Raw genomic sequence first — 26,094 nt, forward strand, 5'->3', positions numbered from 1 at the left:
CTGGGATTAATTTGCACTTTTCACCCCAAAGTATGTTAATCTCTAGGAGACAGAATGTGCCTCCTTCCTGAGCGGTATGGAGGCTGCGTGGTCCCATGGTGTTTATACTTGCATACTATTGTTTGTATAGATGAACGTGGTACCTTCAGGCATTTGGAAATTGCTCCCAATGATGAACCAGACTTGTGGAGGTCTACAATGTTTTTTCTGAGGTCTTGGCTGATTTCTTTGGATTTTACCATGATGTCAAGCAAAGAGGCACTGAGTTTGAAGGTAGGCCTTGAAATACATCCACAGGTACACCTCCAATTGACTCAAATGATGTCAATTAGCCTATCAGAAGCTTCTAAAGCCATGACATAATTTTCTGGAATTTTCCAAGCTGTTTAAAGGCACAGTCAACTTAGTGTATGTAAACTTCTGACCCACTGGAATTGTGATACAGTGAATTATAAGTGAAATAATCTGTCTGTAAACAATTACTTGTGTCATGCACAAAGTAGATATCCTAACCGACTTGCCAAAACTATAGTTTGTTAACAAGAAATTTGTGGAGTGGTTGAAAAATAATGCTTAATGCTTCCAACCTGAGTGTATGTAAACTTCCGACTTCAACTGTAAGTATTCACAGCCGTGAGTCAATACATGTTAGAATCACCTTTGGCAGCGATTACAGCTGTGAGTGTTTCGGATAAGTCTAAGAAATTTGCACACCTGGATTGTACAATATTTGCACATTATTATTTGCTTTATTCTTCAAACTCTGTCACGTTTGTTGTTGATCTTTACTAGGCAGCCATTTTCAAGCTGATTTAAGTCTGAACTGTAACTAGGCCACTCAGGAACATTCAATGTTGTCTTGGTAAGCAACCCCAGGGTATTTTTGGCCTTGTGTTTTAGGTTATTGTCCTGCTGAAAGATGAATTTGTCTCCCAGTGGCTGTTGAAAAGCAGACCGAACCAAGTTTACCTTTAGGATTTTGCCTGTGCTTAGCTCTATTCCATTTTTTATCCTAAAAAACTCCCTAGTCCTTGCCGATGACAAGCATACCCATAACATGATGCAGCCACCACTATGCTTGAAAATTTGAAGTAGTACTCAGTGATGTGTTGTGTTGGATTTGCCCCAAACATAACACCTTGTATTCAGGACATAAAGTTAATTTCTTTGCAATTTTTTTTAAACAGTTTTACTTTAGCGCCTTATTGCAAATAGGATGCATGTTTTGGGATTTTTTCCTTATTTTTACTCTGTCATTTAGGTTAATATTGTAGAGTAATTACAATATTGTTGATCCATCCTCAGTTTTCTCCTATCACAGCCATTAAACTCTAAGTTTTAAAGTCACCATTTGCCTCATGGTGAAATCCCTGAGCAGTTTCCTTCCTCTCTGGCAACTGAGTTAGGATCTATGTAGTGATTGGGTGTATTGATACACCATCTAAAGTTTAATGAATAACTTCAGAATGCTCAAAGGGATATTCAATGTCTGCTTTTTGTTTTTACCCATCTACCAATAGGTGCCCTTCTTTACAAGGCACTGGAAAACCTCCTTGGTCTTAGTGGTTGAAATGCACTGCTCGACTGAGGGACCGTACAGGTAATTGTATGTGTGGGGTACTGAGATGAGGTAGTCATTAAAAAATCATGTTAAACAATATTATTGCACACAGAATGAGTCCATGCAACTTATTATGTGAATTCTTAAGCACATTTTTAGGCTTGCCATAACAAAGGGGTTGAATATTTATTGACTCAAGACATATCAGCTTTTCATTTTAAATTAATTTGTAAAAATGTCTAAAAACATAATTGCACTTTGACATGATTGGGTATTATGTGTCGGCCAGTGACACCAAATCTCAATTTAATACATTTTAAATTCAGGCTGTAACATAACAAAATATGGAAAAAGTTAAAGGGTGTGAATACTTTCTGAAGACGCGGTAGGCTTACTCAATGCTAAACCATTTTGAGGAAACTCAAACCAATAGACACGTCTGCTAAGCTGTTTCAATCAGCCTTTCCTTCTGCTTTCTTGTAAGAGTAGACATAGTATATTGAATGCTGAGGAGATACCAAACCAGTGGGTAAAATATTTTGTCCAAGCAAAAGCATAAAGGGTATTTGTAACGGAATTCCTCCTCCTCTTCATCCGAAAAGGAGGAGTAGTGATTCGACCAAAATGCAGCAGGTTGTGAATACATAATGATTTATTAAAGCAAACGACGAAACACGAAAACAAACACTTGGAAGGATTACAAAATAACAAAACAACGTAGACTGACCTGAACGTAAGAACTTACATGTAACACGAAGAACGCACGAACAGGGAAAACAGACTACACAAAAACCGAACGAACAAACATACCGAAACAGTCCCGTGTGGCGCAACATACACAGACACGGAAGACAACCACCCACAACAAACAATGTGAAACAACCTACCTTAATATGACTCTCAATCAGAGGAAACGCCAAACACCTGCCTCTAATTGAGAGCCATACCAGGCAACCCATTAACCCAACATAGAAAACACATAACATAGACTACCCACCCAAAACTCACGCCCTGACCAATTAAACACATACCAAACAACAGAAAACAGGTCAGGAACGTGACAGTATTGTTGTTACTCCATGGGAATAGTACGCATTTGCAAAGGTCCAAGTTTCCCACAAAATACACGTATTATGCCATTTGTTTGAAATGTATTTAAGGTATTTAAGGCTCCAAACAGATTTTCAGAGCTGATCTGATTGGTCAAAAGATCAATTAGCAAAAACAAACTATCAGATTTGGGCTGATTTGGATTGCAATGGATTGAGCAAAAGACAAACCTGCAAGACACTGTTATTGAAGTGATTACCAACCCCCGGACTGTGAATCAGGACATGGGGAAAAAAAGTAATCATGAAATTAATAATCTCCATTTGAGCAACACATTGTATCTAATCCCATCCCACATATCTCCAGGTCGAGAAAGAAGATCACAGCCAATATATTATTCATAGACTTCTGGATAAAGTGTCTGTATATCAGTCTAAAATTATCTAGCTTTATTGGGTCATTTGATCAGGGATAGTGCTGAAGGACATTACACTGATATTGTGAATGAACAACATCTATAATTAATGCGTGAGAACATTGATTCATTTGAATGCTAGGCCTACGTCAAATAATGGACCAATTACTGCCAAATGTGGCCGCATAGTCTATTTACTGTTATACAGGCTAATAGAGTTTTCCTTACATTATACAGCCTAAATGCAGGCTCCTGTTATGCACAATATGGAAAAGTCAATATTACCTCACTGATGAGCACACATAAACATATGCAGAGTTGAGCACAAGTTATTGCTGAAGTATTTACACAATTCCATGTCCTTATGTATTATGTACTTGGGGCTCCCGAGTGTCGCAGTGGTCAAAGGCACTGCATCTCAGTGCTAGAGGTGTCACTACAGACACCCTGGTTCGAATCCTGGCTGTATTACATTCGGCCGTGATTGGGAGTCCCATAGGGTGGCGCACAATTGTCCCAGCCAGCGTTGTCCAGGTTTGACCGGTGTAGGCCGTCATTCTAAATAAGAATTTGTTCTTAACTGACAATAATAATTAAGAGTAATCATTTGTATAATACTTATTTGACAATAACATATCTACTGCACCCCGAACAATTACAGTATCAAGCACATTTTTAGACGCACAGATAGACATTAGGCAACCTGCGGTATTCGATAGCCTACTAATAAATATGCATTAATGTGTTCTCTGCTCCTCACGCCTTCACAACTCTGTCTAGACCAGGTGGACTAACCTCAACTTCCTTCACTGAAGGTGTGAGCAGGGGTGGCTCTAGCCTTTTGGGGGCCCTAAGCAATATTTGGTTGAGAGGCCCTCCCACCAAGCGGGAAAATATTTTTGTGGTCCCCCTCTTGACAGCGGAGAGAAAAATGTACATTTTAAAGTTAATTTCCTGCAATTGTACATATTTTGCCATCGGGTTGAGAGACATTTTTGCAGTTTTAAAGCAAATTTCCTGCAATTCTACACATTTTGCCACGACTTATGACATATTAATGATATCTGAGTGAGATAACGCACAAAATCAAAATGGGGACCCCCTGGATGTCAGGGCTCCTGGGCATGTGCCCTGTGTGCCCGGTCGGTATTAGAGCATGTTTACTAAAAGTGTAGATAATTGGCTAGACTAACTAACCAATCTAAAAATGGGTAGCAGACATGGCTAATTGAGCGACTGTCAGTAGCTGACAAAACAAGAGTACAACTTCTGATGCACAACCAAATTCTGAACTTGAACTTTGTGTACTCTCCTATTCTAACGCTCAACTGTAAATTGAGACCCCAACTGAGTTGCGGGGGCCCAAAGAGACTGCTTATGCCTGGATCCGGCCCTGGTTGTGAGAGTCTACTGCTGGTGAATATGAGCTACTGAAGGCTCAGAAATGTGCCATTTAAAAATGTTTAGATTCACAGTTATCAAACGTTATCAATGAAACCATTTGTGAATATTCTTGGTGGGAGCAAGCGGCGCGGGCTTGCTCCACTAACCCACATTTACTGTAGCGTAGGCTGCTACTGTATGGCTGTGTGTAGGCGTTGCCTACATGGGGTAACCTCTGTCTCATGCCAATTTAAGGAACAGTGGTATGCAACATATCGATTGATTCATGTTGCATTCGAAGATAGCACACAATATACCTGGGCTACATGGACAATCTGATAATACATGTTTGACATTTGCCAAATAACGTTAGCCTTAATGCGGTAGGCCTATTTACAGAGCTCGTTGAGACGGATTTAATTGTCAAACATGATTGGGTGGGCTATGGATAGCCTACATTAGAGTGATATCTCAATAATACAATTTCAATTGGTTTTATGCTAACGAGGCTCAGGCTGGCATATGAATAACAGTGGCATCATCAAAGCAGAGGCATTCTTACCGTAGATGTAGGAAATGTGATCTCGCGGCGTCTTGAGGAATGATATGGTTTCTTGTCTGAGAAAATAAAAGCTCCGTTAATGTTTTTATTCACTGGTGTTTATGAGAAGTGGATATGAAAATGTAGCCTATCTTCCATGACGCAAAGCTCTTAGAAGAGGATTTCTCTTGCTATTCGGCCGATGGAGAAGTCTTATGACAGTCCCTACGTTACAAATACGAGCGAACTAGTCCCTCCCCTGGGTGCATACATTAATCTGTAAATGAGCACCGCAGCAGAGCATCGCATCATCCACATTTCTGATTTTGATAGGATCTTGGATGTTCCATGATAATCTCTATGATTAAGTATTTTTGCTGTAACCACCTTGCCTTACGCTTTGAAGCGATATCGCACGAGTACCAGCATAAGTGTAATAAAGATATTATAAACCGGCACAAGGCACTAGCCCAAAGTGAAGCAAATTAAAATGAGATTATTATTTTGGTAGCCTATATGTGTCGTTTTTGTTTTATGTAAAGGCCTATCTAAAGTTTTTGTGTATTAATAAGTAATTAAGGCTACACACTTAATTATTAGCCTACATCAAGTTTATTCAAGGATAATTCATGTTGTCATCCAGTTCTCATACAAAACCTATACTACAGTATCAACAGAGCCATCTGCTGGTAGGATTAGGCCTACTTAAATCGAGAGCAACTATGCAACACACATACACACACACACACTATCATCCAATCGCCTCCTTCTCAAAACCGATTGAATGAGGAAGCCAGTCCCTCCCTTCTGATCTTCTCCTACAATGGAGTTTGAGAAGGAGGTGAGGAGAGAGGATGTGAGGAGAATGCAATTTAGATTCTCCCACAGTAGGCCTACAGTGTGTGTGTCAAATCACATTTTATTGGTCACATAGGCTTACACATACACTATATATGGGGCTCCCGAGTGGCGCATCGGTCTAAGGCACTGCATCTCAGTGCTAGAGGCGTCACTACAAACCCTGGTTCGATTCCAGGCTGTATCCCAACCGGCTGTGATTTGGAGTCCCAACTGGCCCAGCGTTGTCCGGGTTAAGGTTTGGCGCGGTAGGCTGGCATTGTAAATAAGAATTTGTCCTTAACTGACTTGCCTGGTGAAATAAAAAAATATATACAAAAGTATGCGGTCGCCCCTTCAAATTAGTGGATTTAGCTATTTCAGCCACACCTGTTGCTGACAGGTGAAGAAAATAGCGCAAACAACCATGCAATCTCCATAGACAAACATTGGCAGTAGTGTGCCTTACTGAAGAGCTCAGTGACTTTGAAAATGGCACCGTCATAGAATGCCACCTTTCCAGCAAGTCCATTTGTCAAATTTCTGCCCTGCTAGAGCTGCAACTGTAAGTGCTGTTATTGTGAAGTGGAAATGTCTAGGAGCAACAACAGCTCAGCCGCAAAGTGGTAGGCCACACAAGCTCAGAGAAAGGGAACGTCGAGTGCTGAAGCATGTAGCGAGTAAAATTGTCTGTCCTCGGTTGCAACACTCCAGAGTTCCAAACAGCAAAGTCAGCACAAGAGCTGTTAGTCAGGAGCTTCATGAAATGGATTTCCGCAGCCGCACACAAGCCTAAGATCATCATGCGCAATGCCAAACTTTGGCTGGAGTGGTGTAAAGCTTGCTGCGATTGGACTCTGGAGCAGTGGAAATACGTTCTCTGGACTGATGAATCACGCTTCACCATCTGGCAGTCCGACAGACAAATCTGAATTTGGCGGATGACAGGAGAACACTACCTGCCCGAATACATAGTGCCAACTGTAAAGTTTGGTGGAGGAGTAATACCGGTCTGGGACTGTTTTTCATGGTTTGGGCTACTGTAGGCCCTTTAGTTCCAGCATACAATGACAGTCTAGACGATTCTGTGCTTCCAAATTTGTGGCAACATTTTGGGTAAGGCCTTTTCCTGTTTCAGCATGACAATGCCCCCGTGCACAAAGCGAGGTCCATATAGAAATGGTTTGCCAAGATTGGTGTGGAAGAACTCGAATTGCCTTCACAAAGCCCTGACCTCAACCCCATCGAACCCCTTTGGGGTGAATTAGAATGCCTACTGCGAGCCAAGCCTAATGGCCCAACATCAGTGCCCGACCTCACTAATGCTTGTGGCTGAATGGAAGCAAGCAGCAGTTGGTCCCCCGCAGCAACATCTAGTGGAAATCATTCCCAGTAAAGTGGAGGCTGTTATAGCAGCAAAAGGGGAACCAACTCAATATTCATTCCCATGATTTTGGAATGAGATGTTAGACGAGCAGGTGTCCACATACTTTTGGTCATGTAGTGTATTTTGCCTATGCTATCGCAGGTGCAGCGAAATGATTATTTGTCTAGCTCCAACAGTGCATTAATACCTAACAATACACATTTTTTTAAATAAATATTAGAATGAGCAATGTCCGAGTCCGGAATATATATATACTGTATATAAATAAAGAAAAGCCGTTGAATGAGTATGTGTGTCCAAACTTTTGACTTGTACTGTATATATATATATATTTGTATTTTTTTTCTCATTTTATTCCGGACTCGGATCTTGCTCGTACTGATATTTTTTTATTTATATGTGTGTATTGTTAGGTAACACTGCACTATTGGAGCTAGAAACATAAGCATTTTGCTACACCTGTGATAGCATTAACAAAATACAGTATGTGTAAGCCTAAGTGACCAATACAATTATATTTGATTTGACACACAGCCACACACACGATAGGTCTACTGTGGGAGAATCTCAATTGCATACGTCCTCTCTCCTCATCTCCTTCTCAAGACCCATTGGAGGAGAAGGCCAGAGGGGAGGGACTTCATAAAAACACCATGACAGCGCAATACACAAGGGGTGGAACAGTGGCAAAGGTACCCACAGGACAAACAGAATAATATTAGTCTGAGGAGAGATTAAATAGCATTAATACAACAAAAATTATTCTAAACACACCTTTAGTTTACAAAGTTAAACAGATGTATTTTCCTTCTCAAGACCCATTGTTTCCTTCTCAAGACCCATTGGAGGAGAAGGTCAGAGGGGAGGGACTGGCTTTCTCATCCAATCGGTTTTGAGAAGGAGGTGAGGAGAGAGGATGTGAGGAGTATACAATTGAGATTCTCCCAATCTCCCAGTGTCTCAGGACCAAAGGAGGTGATAGGTTGGTAGAACAGGATGCAAGAGGATTTCCAATAATTGCCGAATTTATTGAACAAAGGTTTAGGGAGCTATCATTGGCAACTGCATTAATGTGCTCAAGACCAAGGAGAAAGCAAGAAAAAAAGGAGCAAAATAAATTGGCCTAACTTGACATAGGCCCTACATTGGAGGTGTCATTATACCCATAACATCTAGTGGTCAAACAGGGAAATGGTTCCAATAATTTTTCCACCATTCCTTTATCCCATAGGAGATTTTAGAAACACTTAAAATAAGGGCTGTGTTTTGTGTAGACTTACCCTGGCGTGATGTTTTGATAACCATGTAAATCTCTCTCGGACAAGGTGACTTTTATCAATATATTCAACTCTATTTACTTTCAGAATCGAAAATGCTAAATGATATCAAGGATATCCAAGAGAGGTTTACACGGTTATCAAAACATCACACCAGGGTAAGTCTACACGAAACACAGCCCTTATTTTAATTGTTTCTAAAATCCCTTATTGGAGTAATGTTTTTGGAACCATTTCCCTGTTTGACCTTTCGGTTTTATGGATATTATGACTTCTACTGTGGTATTCTGTAGGCTTACTATCCCCATTCTGTAAACAGGTTGCATCAGGTAGGCTAAGTTGCAGAGCTGCCAACTCTCCCGCATTGGCCGTGAGACACGCAATTGACCCTCTTCTCACGCTCTCACGGCACACCTCTTATATCTCACGCATTGAAATGTCCTGCTTTTAGTCCTTTTTATAGTAAGCTCATTAACTTTTCAACTGTGCTCCAAATCGTTTTGAAACAGAGCATCTGCACCTGAAATGTAATAAATATCCAGAGCGGAATGTCTATCATTGTCCTGTCATGCCACAGCACTGTCAGCCACGGCACATTGAAGCATATGATTGGTCTAGTTATGCAAGGGAGCAAGGGGATTGGATGCATGTTTTAAAGAAATGCCCCTCAAGACTACAGAGGAGCTGAATGGAGTGAGAGAATATTCTCAGCTGAGTTTATAAAACTGTAAAAAGAGTAGCACATTAGCACTGTTTTATACGGAAGTCCAGAGAGGACATACATTAAAAAAATGATTCCCTCGTTATGTCAAGATCAAATTATTTCTCATGATCACAACATAACAAAAGTTGTTTTGTCGAGATCACGACGAGATAAACTATAAATAGGAGTGGGCTTATTGATGATAGATTGACAGTATGGCTGAGGCAGCAGAGGCCACGGTCGATCAGTGCATACGTTTATTGATTGCCACACTTAGGGATGATACATTTCATGTTAACATCATGCTTTCATTTGTGTTTGGAGCTCTTTATTCGTTTATATTGTGCGTTACAATGTTAGCAAGTTAAATGTCCCTTACCTTGAGCTAAGAGCTCATGGGGTAACTAAGCCCTCATGGGGCATCTAAGCAGTGAACATGCCTGACATGCAGCGCTGTCTCCCAGGCTGTGTGCCACCCCCAAGACCACAGTCAATCGCATGCAAGCAAACATAACAAGGAATCTCTTTTTTTTTTATATGACCTCTCTGGACTTCCGTAGTTTTATGTACAACGTTGTCAACAAAATTAGGTTGCTGTTACACCCGTCCCTGTTGGAGAATGCAGCCTTTTGACAGCATGTACTAAAGTCGATTTAATCCACACTTGCATTTAGGGGCTCCCGAGTGGCGCAGCGGTCTAAGACACTGCATCTTAGTACAAGAGGTGTAGTACCTGGTTTGAATCCAGGCTGCATCACATTTGGCTTTGATTGGGAGTCCCATAGGGCGGCGCACAGTTGGCCGGGGTAGGCCATCATTGTAAATAAGAATTTGCTCTTAACTGACTTGTCTAGTTCAATGAAGGTTAAATAATTAAATAAATGTGTAAATTTGTCTCCTTGTTTAGTGATTGGCATTTATGCTGAGACAACAAAAAAGGCAGCAGACAGAGACCTACTGTATGTATTAGCAGGGAAGTTTGGTAGGGTGACGTGATTTGTAACAATGAACATAATTTCGTCTAACCCAAAAGAATACGTTTTTAGAGGGGGGGACAATAAATATAACAATTATTTGGTTAGAGTGAGATGCAGATTGTCATCTTGTCATCAGGAGATTTTAATATTTATTTACTTTATTTAGTCTGATCAGTGGAACAATTTCATTCTTAACAATGGGCTAAAATATATGGTAATTAGTGTGCTTGTCAGCAAGAACATTCCTGTTATTCCCCACACTTATTTTATTATTCCACTTCTTCACAATTTTGACATCATAAATGTATTTTTGCAGCCGTTCATGGACAGTTTTGAATAAGTCATACAAATAAGCATTGGATATTAAATGCTCCTAGAATCAAATAATTTGACATTTTAGTATTGTGCACATGCTAGGTGGTAAGGGGACTCACAACTCATAAACACATCATATTTTGTCTATGTAGAGTAAGATCATGGCAAAGGATCTTCAACTAGTAGGCATGAACCACCTGAATATTGATATTCATTATATTTTTCTTGAAGGTTAGGTGATTTAGAAAAATGAACATGAACAAGAACATTTTCAAACACCTAGTACTTGGGAAACATAGATCAGGCGTGGCCAACCCTCCTGGGGAGCAAGCAGGATTTTCTTACAAAATGCTTGTGTCCTTACTTTGCAAGCAGTCTATGGCCAAGGAGACTGCAATCTATGATTTGGTTACCCACTGCCAACAACCATTAATACTAGCAGGGCTATTTCTTGTGCAGAGCCTTGAGGTAGTGGTAACACTCCCCGGCACGTATGGCATAATTTCCACCTGAGAACCGGGATCAGTCCCTGCTTCCAACCTCCACACTGTTACTCCCATTTGCCTGTCTTATTTCATTACTGTTTGAATAAAGTGTCAAACCACCTAAAAAATATTAGCATATTTTAAATTTCATTCCCCAAAAATCTAAAAGTAGTCACATTTTGTGTGTTCATTTAATGTTCCAAGAATCCTGAATACACCTAAACTGTGTTTTTTATAAAGAATGTCCCACCCTGGTCATAGGCCTAAGCCATATCAAAATACGTAGAATTGCAGGACTCATATCTACAGTTGCGCTGGTTTTGCTGTCGAGTAAGTTTGAGGGGTGAATGTAGCACATGGGGATGTGTGTGCCTGAACTGTCCCCACTTGCAGTAGCGATTAGCTAGCTTTCTGCTTGGTGCCGACTGGCACTCACTAAGCAAGCAGCGTGACATCCTTTACATTAGCATTTAGCAGTCACTTCTTCTAAACCTGAAAGGGACAACTTCTACATGAATCTTCTCTTACCAGACTGGGTTCAAATGACTTCTGTTTCCTTTTTTCTGTATTCATATTTATGCACTTCCTGTTTGTTTGGTTTTGCACATGAATATGATTACCTCATTTGCTGTCCTCTGTTCCACCTTCAGCTGTTGACGTTGACCCAAAGGGAGAGGCGTTAGTTGAGTACTGAGTTGTCAGTGCTGACACCGTTTAAATCTGCCGTATGTGCCTAAAGCTGAGAGTTTGTTCTTTATGTATCTTGGTATTTAATTTTTTTAACGTTCCATGTACATACGAATGCTAATTTGTGTATGTATGTATGTATGTATGTATGTATGTATGTATGTATGTATGTATGTATGTATGTATGTATGTATGTATGTATGTATACATACAGTGTGTGTATCTGTGTGTGTGTATGTATGCATGTATATTATTTTACTGCTCTAGGGATGTTATTATTGTTTGGATAACCTTATTTACTATTATGTATTGATTTTGACCCTTTTTTCACTTTTTATATGATGTGCAATATAGAGAACACCGGAAGAAGAATGATCATTTAATTACCATAGTGAATTATTGTAATGTTTGTTTATGTGTCAATTAATCCCATAAGGGATGGGTTGCTAATTGGCAATTTGACACGAATAGAAAAATATTCATTCATTAATTCCATTCATTGTTCTGCAGTGAAAACAGGCAAATATATCCAAATTGGACATAAACGGGATCGGTGTCCCTAAACCGGGACATTTGTGCGCTAATGTGACTAGAATGACGTTGTAAGTAACAGACAACTTTCCAGGACATAGACATGTCTTATATCAATCAATCGAGTTTATTTTATATAGCCCTTCGTACATCAGCTAATATCTCGAAGTGCTGTACAGAAACCCAGCCTAAAACCCCAAACAGCTAGTAATGCAGGTGTAGAAGCACGGTGGCTAGGAAAAACTCCCTAGAAAGGCCAAAACCTAGGAAGAAACCTAGAGAGGAACCAGGCTATGAGGGGTGGCCAGTCCTCTTCTGGCTGTGCCAGGTGGAGATTATAACAGAACTATGCCAAGATGTTCAAAATGTTCATAAGTGACAAGCATGGTCAAATAATAATCATGAATAATTTTCAGTTGGTTTTTCATAGCCGATCATTAAGAGTTGAAAAACAACAGGTCTGGGACAGGTAGCGGTTCCATAACCGCAGGCAGAACAGTTGAAACTGGAATAGCAGCAAGGCCAGGCAGACTGGGGACAGCAAGGAGTCACCACGCCCGGTAGTCCCGACGTATGGTCCTAGGGCTCAGGTCCTCCGAGAGAAAGAAAGAGAGAAGGAGAAAATTAGAGAGAGCCAAGATTTTCAAAATGTTCATAAATGACAAGCATGGTCAAATAATAATCAGGAATAAATCTCAGTTGGCTTTTCATAGCCGATCATTAAGAGTTGAAAACAGCAGGTCTGGGACAGGTAGGGGTTCCGTAACCGCAGGCAGAACAGTTGAAACTGGAATAGCAGCAAGGCCAGGCGGACTGGGGACAGCAAGGAGTCATCATGCCCGGTAGTCCTGACGTATGGTCCTAGGGCTCAGGTTCTCAGAGAGAGAGAAAGAAAGAGAGAACGAGAGAATTAGAGAGAGCATACTTAAATTCACACAGAACACTGGATAAGACAGGAGAAGTACTCCAGGTATAACCAACTGACCCTAGCCCCCCGACACAAACTACTGCAGCATAAATACTGGAGGCTGAGACAGGAGCGGTCAGGAGACACTGTGGCCCCATCCGAAGAAACCCCCGGACAGGGCCAAACAGGAAGGATATATCCCCACCCACTTTGCCAAAGCACAGCCCTCGCACCACTAGAGGGATATCTTCAACCACCAACTTACAATCCTGAGACAAGGCCGAGTATAGCCAACAAAGATCTCCACCACAGCACAAACCAAGGGGGGGCGCCAACCCAGACAGGAAGATCACGTCAGTAACTCAACCCACTCAAGTGACGCACCCCTCCTAGGGACAGCATGAAAGAGCACCAGTAAGCCAGTGACTCAGCCCCTGTAATAGGGTTAGAGGCAGAGAATCCCAGTGGAGAGAGGGGAACCGGCCAGGCAGAGACAGCAAGGGCGGTTCGTTGCTCCAGAGCCTTTCCGTTCACCTTCACACTCCTGGGCCAGACTACACTCAATCATATGACCTACTGAAGAGATAAGTCTTCAGTAAAGACTTAAAGGTTGAGACCGAGTCTGCGTCTCTCACATGGGTAGGCAGACTGTTCCATAAAAATGGAGATCTATAGGAGAAAACCCTGCCTCCCGCTGTTTGCTTAGAAATTCTAGGGACAATTAGGAGGCCTGCGTCTTGTGACCGTAGCGTACGTATTGGTATGTACGGCAGGACCAACTCGGAAAGATAGGTAGGAGCAAGCCCATGTAACGCTTTATAGGTTAGCAGTAAAACCTTTAAAATCAGCCCTTGAAGCTAGTGTAGGGAAGCTAGCACTGGAGTAATATGATCAAATTTCTTGGTTCTAGTCAGGATTCTAGCAGCCGTATTTAGCACTAACTGAAGTTTATTTAGTGCTTTATCCGGGTAGCCGGAAAGTAGAGCATTGCAGTAGTCTAACCTAGAAGTAACAAATGCATGGATTAATTTTTCTGCATCATTTTTGGACAGAAAATTTCTGATTTTTGCAATTTTACGTAGATGGAAAAAAGCTGTCCTTGAAACAGTCTTGATATGTTCGGTCAGAAAACTGAAATTCTTGTTAATCTAACTGCAGTGTCGAATTTACAGTAGCTATTACAGTGAAATAATACCATACTATTGCTTGAGGAGAGTGCACAACAACAAAACACTTTTATCACTGCAAGATAAATAATGTACTTACATTCAGAGGCCTGATTTGTCATCCTGAGGGTCCCAGAGATAAAATGTAGCATAGTTTTGTTTGATAAAATCAATTGTTATATTTAAATGTAGGAACTGGGATCTACAGTTTGGATCCCTGCTGTCTGCCATGCAATGCTGACTCTCTCCCACCCTGAAAATAACACATTTTGAAATCAGTGGAACACAGGCCAAACAAGCTGTGCAAACTAAACGGAAACACAGGATGTATTATAAAAGGGGTTGCAGCCTGCCGTGAAGCTTTCATCCATGTATACAGGTAAGAATCTAGCTACAGATAATATGCATTTCTAATTTGGTCAGAAAGTTGTTTTCATTGCAGGCTAAAGCTTGCTGTTAGCTAGCGAGCTGGAGTTTGATGTATGGCTGGCTTGCTAACTAACATTGAACCTAACATTATTTGAACCTAACTTTAGCTTGCTATGACAATCAGTTTGTATTGCTAGTAACGTTACTCTATGGATTGGGATTATAGTTCATGTTTTAGCTAGCTAATGTCAACGTGACATGTCTAAACAAAAGACTCCAGCTTGCTGTTAGCTAGCTAATGTTAGCTGAGGTTAGGTAGCTGGCTTGCTAGCTAACATTAACTTAAGTGTTTGAGGTGTGTGTGACGTTAGTGATGTTTTCTCAGAATACCATTTTGCATTGCTTGTTATAGCCTAATGTTAGCTAGCTAACTAGCTAACATTGAACCTATTGGTTAACTTTAGATAGCTATGACAATCAGTTTGTATTGCTAGTTAATGCTTGCTGTTAGCTAGCCAGCTGACGTTAGATGGCTGGCTAGCTACAGTAGCAAACATTACTTGTATGAACTGTGTGTAGTCATATCTCAGAATGCCATTTCACATCTATTTGTATAATAATGCTAAAATATTTGTATCTGGAATTTGTCTTTCAGCTTCAATTAGTAGAACATGCCTGACTCTAATCCACCAGCCATACAGTCATCAAAAAGAGAGCTGGCACAAGCAAGCAAAGGCAGCAGTGGAGTCATCAACTATGCATACAAGTATTGAGTTGGGGAAACACATGTGGACCTGAAATGTGATAACTGCAGTGGCCAAAACAAGAACACGTTTGTGCTCTGGTATTGTGCCTGGTGGACCGGACCTTCCCTTTCTGATCACAGACTACATACATTTTCCTTGACACCCAAAAGTACTCGTTACATTTTGACAGGTAAATTGTCCAATTCTCTCACTTATCAACAGAATATCCCTGGTCATCCCTACTGCCTCTGATCTGGCAGACTCACTAAACACAAATGCTTCATTTGTAAATGATGTCTGAGTGTTGGAGCATGCCCCAGGCTATCCATCAATAAAAATTTAAAATAATTCAATTGTGCCATCTGGTTTTCTTAATATAAGGAATTTGAAATGGGTTATATTTGTACTTTAACTTTTGATACTTAAGTACATTGTGCCCCTGGCTATCTGTCAATAATAAAAAATAATAAAAACAATTGTGCCATCTAGTTTAATATAAGGAATTTGAAATGTTTTATACTTTTACTCAAGTATGACAATTTAGTACTTTTTCCACCACTCTGGGTTATAGCATTTCTTTCACATGACCCATCAATTTCGACAAGTGTATCTGGGTAATTTTATTCTGGACACGTTCCATTTACCTGGAATTTTTCCTTATTGTAGGCAACTACCACTTTTAGTCTTATTCTTTACTACACTACTCACTGTTTATGTGAATCCTCAAAGAGATGGGTGGGGCTGTCTTAAGAGGATCTGAACAATGCTGAATGGGTGTAGACAAAGGAAAGCTCTCCAGTATGTACCAAAACATTCAAATGCCCTTTTCTCAAAAGTGAGTTTACAAGTGTATCAACTTTGAAAGTAGGATTACTTTCCCATTGTTCCTCAAAAATGCTGTGTGGGATATATCATTTTGTAGCTCTGAGTCTCTACTTTTATCAAATGTAAAACAAAAAACATTTCAAATTTTGCTACATAAGACCGAATCCAGGTGGTGAGTCACATATATCAATTGACCAATTCGGCACATTTGGGCAAGCTCCTGGCAGACTTGATACAAAATATAGTATAGTAATGTAATGCTTCACAGGATCAGTCAGACTCTAAATTATACCTAAACTCGTATCTGATTGAATGGCCTTTCTCTTGCATTTCTAAGATTCAAATAAAATTGAAAACACATGTTTTTTTGTTTGTATTATCTTTTACTATATCTAATGTGTTATATTCTCCTACATTAATTCCACAAAAAGTGTTTCCTTCAAACGGTATCAAGAATATACATATCCTTGCTTCAGGTCCTGAGCTACAGACAGTTAGATTTGGGCATGTCATTTTAGGCGGAAGTTCTGGGCCAGTTCCAGTACATAAATCATGACAGATTTGACAAATATCTACCTCGCTATATCAGATTTGTTGACTGTGCGCCAATCTGGTCAATGGAACATCTGCGTCTGTGTTCCATTGACTCCGCATCTATTCCCAAACTACTACCCACGCTCTTCTGGGAGTGCACGCCAAGGAAATTACCTCTGGAACAAGGTAATGATACAGGTAAGAGTTTTTTATTGAAAACTGGAATGGTAACTCAAATGACTCAAATGCAATTAGGCCTATATCAACAAAAACATTACTGTAATGGGCTACAAAGGATATGGCTGAGACATAATGTTGCCAATCGCAGTTAGCTCATATTAGTTGCAAAAAGCTTTTGAAAAATCTATGCAAAAATTTAGCCAAATCAACTAAATATTAGAGGGTAAAACGCTGCAAAACACTCAACACAATGTTTTCAGTGTAAAGTGTAGCTTACACAGAGTAGAGAAAATGGCGCACTACAGTCACATGATGATGGCCGTCATCACAGGCACACACACACACTTTATTTATGTAGCCTACATCAGAGGCCTAATACTTAGTCAATTTACATTGGTCATGAGCCTGTGGGAAAGTAACTAATGCATAAGTTGCTTATGCATGTTTCAATCTGCTTGGTGGCAAATATAAGTGAAATGGATGACGTTACAGGCCTACACTTCCTTCTCAAATTGTATAGGCCTAATTTAAACCATACCAACCAGGATTTTCTCATATTGAATATTCTCATCCTTACTCATATTAAACATTCCAGATGAATCTTACTGAAACTGGGGAGATTAAGTTTCGCCCACTGCATCATTAGTATCATTTTGCAATTGCGTGCCGCTTGAAAAGCAGTCATTCTATGAATATTCACAGAATCAGAGGAGTTCAGTAATTATGCGTGATGCTGGTATGCGGTTAATATGCTTTTAAACCTGAGTGAGAGGGTGGAGCATGAAATTGCTCCAATCCAAATGTATAAATGCATGATCCCTTTTTAGAGAATCATTTTCTTAGTTGTACGGAAGCACCAATTTCACCCGAAGTCCCCTAGAATCTTAATGGAGAGAGATTCTGTACATCATAACTTAACTGTAGATTCTTGTATGTTTGTTTTTTATGCACAAATCAACCATCTTTAAATCCAGGATATAAGTCTGTATGAAAAGGTGGAGAGCACATATCTATGGCACCAAATAACCTTCATAATGCCAACAGAAAATAACAGATTCAACGCTTACTATCAAGCAGCAGAGCAGTTATTCAAACACTGATACAGAGACTGAAACTTCAACCCGACTCCTAATTCGGGACTCCCCCTCAGACATAGACACAGTTTGCTGCCTTAATCAAATGGACACTTTGAGGTCAGACCACAAGTAGGTTGGTGTTACACCCTCACTCTCTTCATGTCCGGTTAGGAATCAAGCCATCATGTTGAGTTTGTCCTCTTAGAGTTGCCACAACACCTCCCAATTAACACTTGATGGATAGTAGATGCTATTGTGAAACGCCAGGTCAAATGAATGCTTTGTTGTGGTCTGTTTTTAGACTGTTTTTTGTTGTTGTTTACATTTTTATTTATTTGTTATTTTATTTCACCTTTATTTAACCAGGTAGGCTAGTTGAGAACAAGTTCTCATTCACAACTGAGACCTGGCCAAGATAAAGCAAAGCAGTGCAACACAAACAACAGAGTTACCCATGGAATAGAGAAACATACAGTCAATAACACAATAGAGAAAAAGTCTATATATGAGGTAAGATAAGGGAGGTAGGCAATAAATAGGCTATAGTGGCGAAATAATTACAATTTAGCAATTAATCACTTATGTGCAAAAGATGAATGTGCAAGTAGAGATACTGGGGTACAAAGGAGCAAAAAAAAAAAAAAATTTTTTTTATGGGGATGAGGTAGTTGGATGTGCTATTTACAGATGGGACCAGAGCAGGAATTGGGGGTGACCAGTGAAAGATACCTGCTGGAGTGCGTGCTACGGGTGGGTGCTGCTATGGTGACCAGTGAGCTGAGATAAGGCAGGGCTTTACCTAGCAAAGACTTATAGATGACCTGGAGCCAGTGGGTTTGGCGACGAATATGAAGCGAGGGCCAGCTAACGAGAGCGTACAGGTTGGAGTGGTGGGTAGTATATGGGGCTTTGGTGACAAAACGAATGGCACTGTGATAGACTGAATCCAATACATCATTGATGTATACAGAGAAAAGAGTCGGCCCGAGAATTGAACCCTGTGGCACCCCCATAGAGACTGCCACAGGTCCGGAAAACAGGCCCTCCGATTTGAAAAACTGAACTCTATCTGAGAAGTAGTTGGTGAATCAGGTGAGGCAGTCATTTGAGAAACCAAGGCTGTTGAGTCTGCCAATAAGAATGTGGTGATTGACAGAGTCGAAAGCCTTGGCCAGGTCGATGAATACAGCTGCACAGTTTTGTATTAGAGTTAGATTAGTACTAAACCTAATTTGCTGTAGGCCTTTATGCAATAAGGGTTAACACGAACCATTGAGACTCCAATGTCATAGAACGATTCTCTAGTAGTCTGCAGCCAATCAAGGTGCTCTTCTCAGGGTTGTTCTGATACCAGGAGTTCATTCCAGGTTGTCTGGTTTCAATTCAGCATATCTACCTACCCACCTACCAATCTCAGGCAGAGACAAAAGCATAACAATATGACAGCAATGGAGATGAATGACAGGGAGTGGAAGTATTATACATCCAGATCAGTTTGAAATATGTGCTATATCAGACTTGGAATGATTGATGTTGTACCTGTCTAATGGCTGACAAATTCAACATTCATTCAGGGCATCAGAATGATTTTGTCTGTAGTACATAACATGTGCCAGACGAGGGCAGTGTTAACCTAGTAAAACTGTTTTTCAACAGTATGTTCAGTATAAGTAAGCACTACTTATTTGAGAACCTTGTGATAAGTAGGTTACTCATTTTGATAATGTATTTTGATGATGTAAGGAATTGCATAGGGATTCCCCTGAATATTTTGTATAATGCCATGTCAATGCAGTATTTAGTAGAGGTCAACATTTGTGTGACACTATTATGGCTTTCGTCTGTCTGATGTCCTCAGCTCTAGTTTCTGAGAGCCACAATGTCAGCTGATTCCATATAATTGCAACTCTAATTCCATCTCTTACTTGTGATGAACTAATTAATGTCAATGACGGCCAGAGAATCAACACCCCTGTTCTGAACGCACAACATTAACCCATGATCCCAATATAATGTAGTGTAAGAAACTTGTAATCCTTCACACAGTTATTTACAGTGGCAAACCTTGTACTGGTAAAAGTCAACGGGTTGTAACGTTATCCCCGGCTGACACAATTACTGTATAACTAACGGTTATGGATGAAGACCATGAAAATAATAATAACCATAACCGTAAAAAAACAGCTGACTGAAGATGTGACAGCCGGGCATTCGTGCGGTTGAATCCTTTCTGCAATATGGACTCTTAACAACATGATGAAACTTTGCTGTCCCTAAACAAGCAAGGGGTTGTAGCAAATTATTAAAATAATAGGTTTGGAACTTCTAACCCTGGAAATTTGACTGTTAAACTCATGGGTACACGGCCATGGCTGACTGGTATTGTGAGGCAATAATTTCCGTAGTAATGTAGAATGTTCATTCAAATTGGTAACAAATCTGGCACATGCAATGGAATGTATTTTTTGCAATGTCAGTTGAGTTGAATCAACAAATCACAGCACATATGGATGGGTACACTTCCTGTTTTACTTCCTGCTTTGCTCCTATGGGTACATTCGCAATGGCTGCCAGTACACCCATTATGTCTTCATTGACTTGAATGGGGACCTCCGTTCAATTCATTATATTTCTATGGCAGCAGATGCAGTCAGGAGCGGAGGAAAGGAGGATATTCAAACATTATTAATGAGACAGCGGTCATTTGGCTGGCTAATTAACATCATCCAAAATCCCATGACTGTCACAGCCCTACCCATCATAAACAGTTAGACGCAAATTTGAAGGATTCAGACTTTTGTGGAGACATTCACACTGTCATCACAGTGACACAGCACTTTGGCTCTGTGGAAATATCACTACAGTAGAGAAAGACATGGTCTAGAAAGGGTTGAGATGCAATGGAGTACATCCACTCCCCCAAGGGTCCAGGAGACCTTTTGAGAGGGACATACATTACCAGTCAAGAGTTTGGACACACCTACTCATTCAAGGGTTTGTCTTTATTTTTACTATTTTCTACATTGTAGAATAATAGTGAAGACATCAAAACTATGAAATAACACATATGGAATCATGTAGTAACCAAAAAAGTGTTGAAAAAATCTGAATATATATATTTTTTTAGATTCATCAAAGTAGCCACCCTTTGCCTTGATGACAGCTTTGCACACACCAGGCATTCTCTCAACCAGCTTAATGAGGTAGTCACCTGGAATGCAAACAGGTGTGCCTTGTTAAAAGTTAATTTGTGGAATTTCTTAGCTTCTTAATGCCTTTGAGCCAATCAGTTGTGTTTTGAATAGGTAGGGGCGGTATACAGAATATAGCCCTATTTGGTAAAAGACCAAGTCCATATTATGGCAAGAACAGCTCAAATAAGCAAAGAGAAACAACAGTCCATCGTTACTTTTAGACATGAAGGTCGGTCAATCCAGAAAATGTCAAGAACTTTGAAAGTTTCCTCAAGTGCTTTTGCAAAAACCATCAAGCACAATGATGAAACTAGCTCTCGTGAGGACCGCCACAGGAAAGGAAGACCCAGAGTTACCTCTGCTGCAGAGGATAAGTTCATTAGAGTTACCAGCCTTAGAAATTGCAGACCAAATAAATGCTTCACACAGTTCAAGTAACAGACACATCACAACAGCAACTGTTCAGAGGAGACTGCGTGAATTGCTGCAAAGAAATCCCTACTAAAGAACACCAATAATAAGAAGAGACTTGCTTGGGACAAGAAACAAGAGCAATGGACAATAGAGCGGTAGAAATCTGGTCTTTGGTCTGATACGTCAACATTTTAGATTTTTGGTTCCAACAGCCGTGTCTTTGTGAGACGCAGAGTAGGTGAACGGATTACCTCTGCATGTGTGGTTCCCACCGTGACGCATGGAAGAGGAGGTGTGATGGTGTGGGGGTGCTTTGCTGGGTGACACTGTCGATGATTTATTTAGAATTCAAGGCACACTTAACCAGCATAGCTACCACAGCATTCTGCAGCGATACGCCATCCCATCTGGTTTGTGCTTTATGGGACTATCATTTGTTTTTCAACACGACAATGACCCAAAACACACCTCAAGGCTGTGTAAGTGCTATTTGACCAAGGAGAGTGATGGAGTGCTGCATCAGATGACCTGGCCTCCAAAATCACCCGACCGCAACCCATTTGGGATGGTTTGGGATGAGTTGGACCGCAGAGTGAAGGAAAATCAGCCAACAAGTGCTCAAGCATATGTGGGAACTCCTTCAAGACTGTTGGAAAATAATTCCTCATGAAGCTGGTTGAGAGAATGCCAAGAGTGTGCAAAGCTGTCATCAAGGCAAAGAGTGGCTACTTTGAAGAATCTCAAATATAAAATATATTTTGATTTGTTTAACACTTGTTTGGTTATTACATGATTCCATATGTGTTATCTAATAGTTTTGAGGTCTTCAATATTATTCTAGAATGTAGAAAATAGTAAAAATAAAGAAAAACCCTTGAATGAGTAGGTGTGTCAAACTTGACTGGTACTCTATGTTCAAATAGACTACACTCCCAAATAACCCCTGAGTTATATCTATTTTTTTTTATTTCTAAAGGGGAGTGTTTTCTAGTGTAGGAGATTGCAAATTCAATTTGCTTTACATTTTTATGTGTGATGTTAAAGGCACAATGACACATGCTGCATGTTTTGGCCTCAGCAAAGAAACAAACCAGTGGTCCAAAACTGATTGCTTTTTGGTAGAATTAACTGTTGTTTAAAGACCTCAAATATTTAGCCGAGCTACAGTATATATAATGCCCAAACTCACTTGTAATGCACAAGGAAAGTATTCAGAAGTAGGGTGCTAAGACAAGTTGTTCTGAAGTGACCATTGTCACCGAATCTCTCTTCTTTAGCTTTATGTCGGCACAAATGCCAGATCAGACATGAGTAACTGTGCTTGATGACAAAGTGCTTTCTTAACTTTCACAGTGTGGGTATATTTGAATGAGGCGGCCAAGGTGGGACACAGACCCAGTTTAGGGGGGCCATAACATTTTGAACCTTAATCGATGCAAGGTGGACATTTCAACATAATTATGATGATTCAACATATTAAATACTTCAGCTTAGGTTTGTTACATTTCTATAGGATTATAATGATGACAGAACTATGTGAGTTTGTATTTTGAATTTAGTGGTCGCAACATTGAGATTCGTGGTTGCTAGTACGATTCGCAAATGTGTAATTTCATTTTGCAAGCTTGTATCATGATGTGTGAAAAAAAATTAACAACCGTTGCAAACTTGTAACTTCACATTTGAATAGATTCAATAGGATTTGTAAGAGCAATTTATTTTCAGAATTTAGGCCATTTACGTCTATGAATATTCTGCTGTGAATCAAAAATACACTTGCTAATTTTGAATCTGAGCACGCTTCATGTTCTGTCACTGTTGCCACGTTACCAACAGATTCGTAGAAATCATTTGTAGAAAGTTGTGAGAGTTTGTAGAAATAGATTTGCAAGTTAAAATTGGACTTATGCAGCTCGGGGGGCAGGACCTTTTACTCCTGACCAATTCATACCCACTGCCAAAACCATTGGCTGGATAGTTCCATCAATCAAATCTCAGGAAGTAGCTGCCCACATGAGCAAGAGGATGAGGTAAATAAAACCAAAATGATCTTGAAGGTAATTGTCTCTTTTTTTGTGAAAAGCCTTGACAGTAGTTTGTTTATCATATGAAATATAATAATACATTACAGACAAACTCCAGACCAGTCATTGCATTGACAGCCACTATTGCGTTAGCTAGCTGGCCTCTGACATTCATCCTAGCCACTATCAACTGGCTAGCTTCATCAGGCTAGATGCGAGGGAAAACAAATATATTTGCTAGTTAACCATGTGAATGATAAAGTAGATAGATATACAGTGTATTCGGAAAGTATTCAGACCTCTTGACTTTTTCTACATTTTGTGAGTTACAGCCTTATTCTAAAATGTATTAAATTGTTTTTTCCTCTCATCAATCTACACACAATACACCATAATGAGAAAGCAAAAACAGGTTTTTGGTCATTTTTGCAGATGTATAAAAAATTAAAAACATAGATGTTGCATTTATATAGGTATTCAGACCCTTTACTCAGTACTTTGTTGAAACACCTTAGGCAGCAATTACAGTGTTGAGTCGTCTTGGGTATGACACTACAAGCTTGCCACACCTGTATTTGGGGAGTTTTTCACATTCTTCTCTGAAGATCCTTTCAAGCTCCGTCAGGTTAGATGGGGAGCGTCGCTGCACAGCTATTTTCAGATCTCTCCAGAGATGTCCGACCAGGTTTAAGTCCGGGCTCTGGATAGGCCACTCAAGGACATTCAGAGACTTGTCCCGAAGCCAGTCCTGTGTTTTCTTGGCTGTGTGCTTAGGGTCGTTGTCCTGTTGGAAGGTGAACCTTCGCCCCAGTCTGAGGTCCTGAGCGCTCTGGAGCAGGTTTTCATCAAGGATCTCTGTACTTTGCTCCGTTCATCTTTCCCTCAATCCTGACTAGTCTACCAATCCCTGCCGCTGTAAAACATCCCCACAGCATGATGCTGCCACCACCATGCTTCACCGTAGGGATGATGCCAGGTTTCCTCCAGACGTGACACTTGGCATTCAGGCCAAAGAGTTCAATCTTGATTTCATCAGACCAAAGAATCTGGTTTCTCATGGTCTGTGAGTCCTTAGGTGCCTTTAGGCAAACTCCAAGCAGCCTGTCATGTGCCTTTTACTGAGGAATGGCTTCAGTCTGGTCTTAAAGGCCTGATTGGTTGAGTGTTGCAGAGATGGTTGTCCTTCTAGAACATTCTCCCATCTCCACAGAGGAACTCTGGAGCTCTGTCAGAGTGACCATCGGATTCTTGGTCACCTCTCTGACCAAGGCACTTCTCCCCGATTGCTCAGTTTGGCCGGGTGCCAGCTGTAGGAAGAGTCTTGGTGGTTCCAAACTTCTTCCATTTAAGAATGATGGAGGCCACTGTTTTCTTGGGGACCTTCAATGCTGCCGAGACACAATCCTGTCTCGGCGCTATTCGGACAATTCCTTAGACCTCATAGCTTGGTTTTTGCACTGACATGCACTGTCAACGGTGGGACCTTAAATAGACAGGTGTGTGCTTTTCCAAACCATGTCCAATCAATTGAATTTACCACAGGTGGACTCCAATTAAGTTGTAGACATCAAGGATGATCAATGAAAACTGAATACTTATTTACAATAAGGTAACAATTTCTTTTTATTTACATAAATTTGCAAAAATGTCTAAAAACCTATTTTCTCTGTCATTATGCGGTATTGTGTGTAAATTGATGAGGATTTAAAAAAATAAATATTTCATTGTAGAATAGGCTGTAACGTAAGGCGAAGGGGTCTGCATATTTTCCGAATGCACTGTATTGTCATATTTTTGTGCACAGATCCCTACACATTTGATTATACATGCATTTTACTAAGACAAATATCTATTTTTAGGCAGGATCACACACTAATCCATCTTGTATTTCTCTCTCTCTCTCTCTCTCTCTCTCTCTCTCTCTCTCTCTCTCTCTCTCTCTCTCTCTCTCTCACACACACAATAGTGCACATAGATCAACAAATCAGAAAGGAAATTCCGTTGGCGATGCGTTTGGGCACCCATAAAAATGCAAATGGCAGCGTGTGATCTGTGGTTGGGAGACAATGCAGCCTCCTCATCAGAGGCCTTCATTAGAGCTGAGCGCTGTCCATAATCCCCCTAACAAACAGCTTCACACACAGCCATTGACGACCTTGAGATCGCCAAGCAGGACAGGGGCCAGGGAACACTTTCTCTGATAGTAAACAGTCTTGTCACATAGTTAACGAATTCTAAAAAATAAGAAATAAATGTGAGGCACTTGGTGACTGTCTGCGGGCAAAGATTATTTGGGGGTGTGGGAATATTGTTGTTGTGACACTTAGATAATGGTATTCTGTATATCTCTGGTTCTGAAGTGTAGGTTTCCTGCATGCGGAAGCGTAACTCCTGCTGTATAATCTATCGACAAATGAAGAACTCTTAAACTCGAAAGATCTTTTATTTGTCTCCGAGCTGATCATCAGGATTCCGACAGGCAGCTAGTTTTTATCTGTCTGTGGAAGGCT

At 40.4% G+C, this 26,094-nt stretch overlaps 1 protein-coding gene across 5 annotated transcripts in view; it reads right to left on the minus strand.

Moving 5' to 3' along the window:
- The window catches only part of LOC129836376 (receptor-type tyrosine-protein phosphatase epsilon-like), a 46,989-nt gene extending 41,711 nt beyond the window's left edge, over positions 1–5,278 (minus strand). For 2 of the 5 annotated variants that reach the window (XM_055902450.1, XM_055902446.1), the window contains exons 1-2: positions 4,972–5,277; positions 3,822–3,936 (exon numbers count right to left, since the gene is read on the minus strand). The gene's annotated coding sequence lies outside the window, so the exon portion shown is untranslated. Of the gene's footprint in view, positions 1–3,821; positions 3,937–4,971 lie in introns of all 5 variants that reach the window. The other 3 variants (XM_055902447.1, XM_055902445.1, XM_055902448.1) reach the window with 2 other exon arrangements.
- Between the last annotated feature and the right edge of the window lie 20,816 nt (positions 5,279–26,094).

The sequence above is a fragment of the Salvelinus fontinalis genome, chromosome 37, assembly GCF_029448725.1.
Source record: "Salvelinus fontinalis isolate EN_2023a chromosome 37, ASM2944872v1, whole genome shotgun sequence".
In the NCBI taxonomy this organism is placed as follows: Eukaryota; Metazoa; Chordata; class Actinopteri; order Salmoniformes; family Salmonidae; genus Salvelinus; species Salvelinus fontinalis.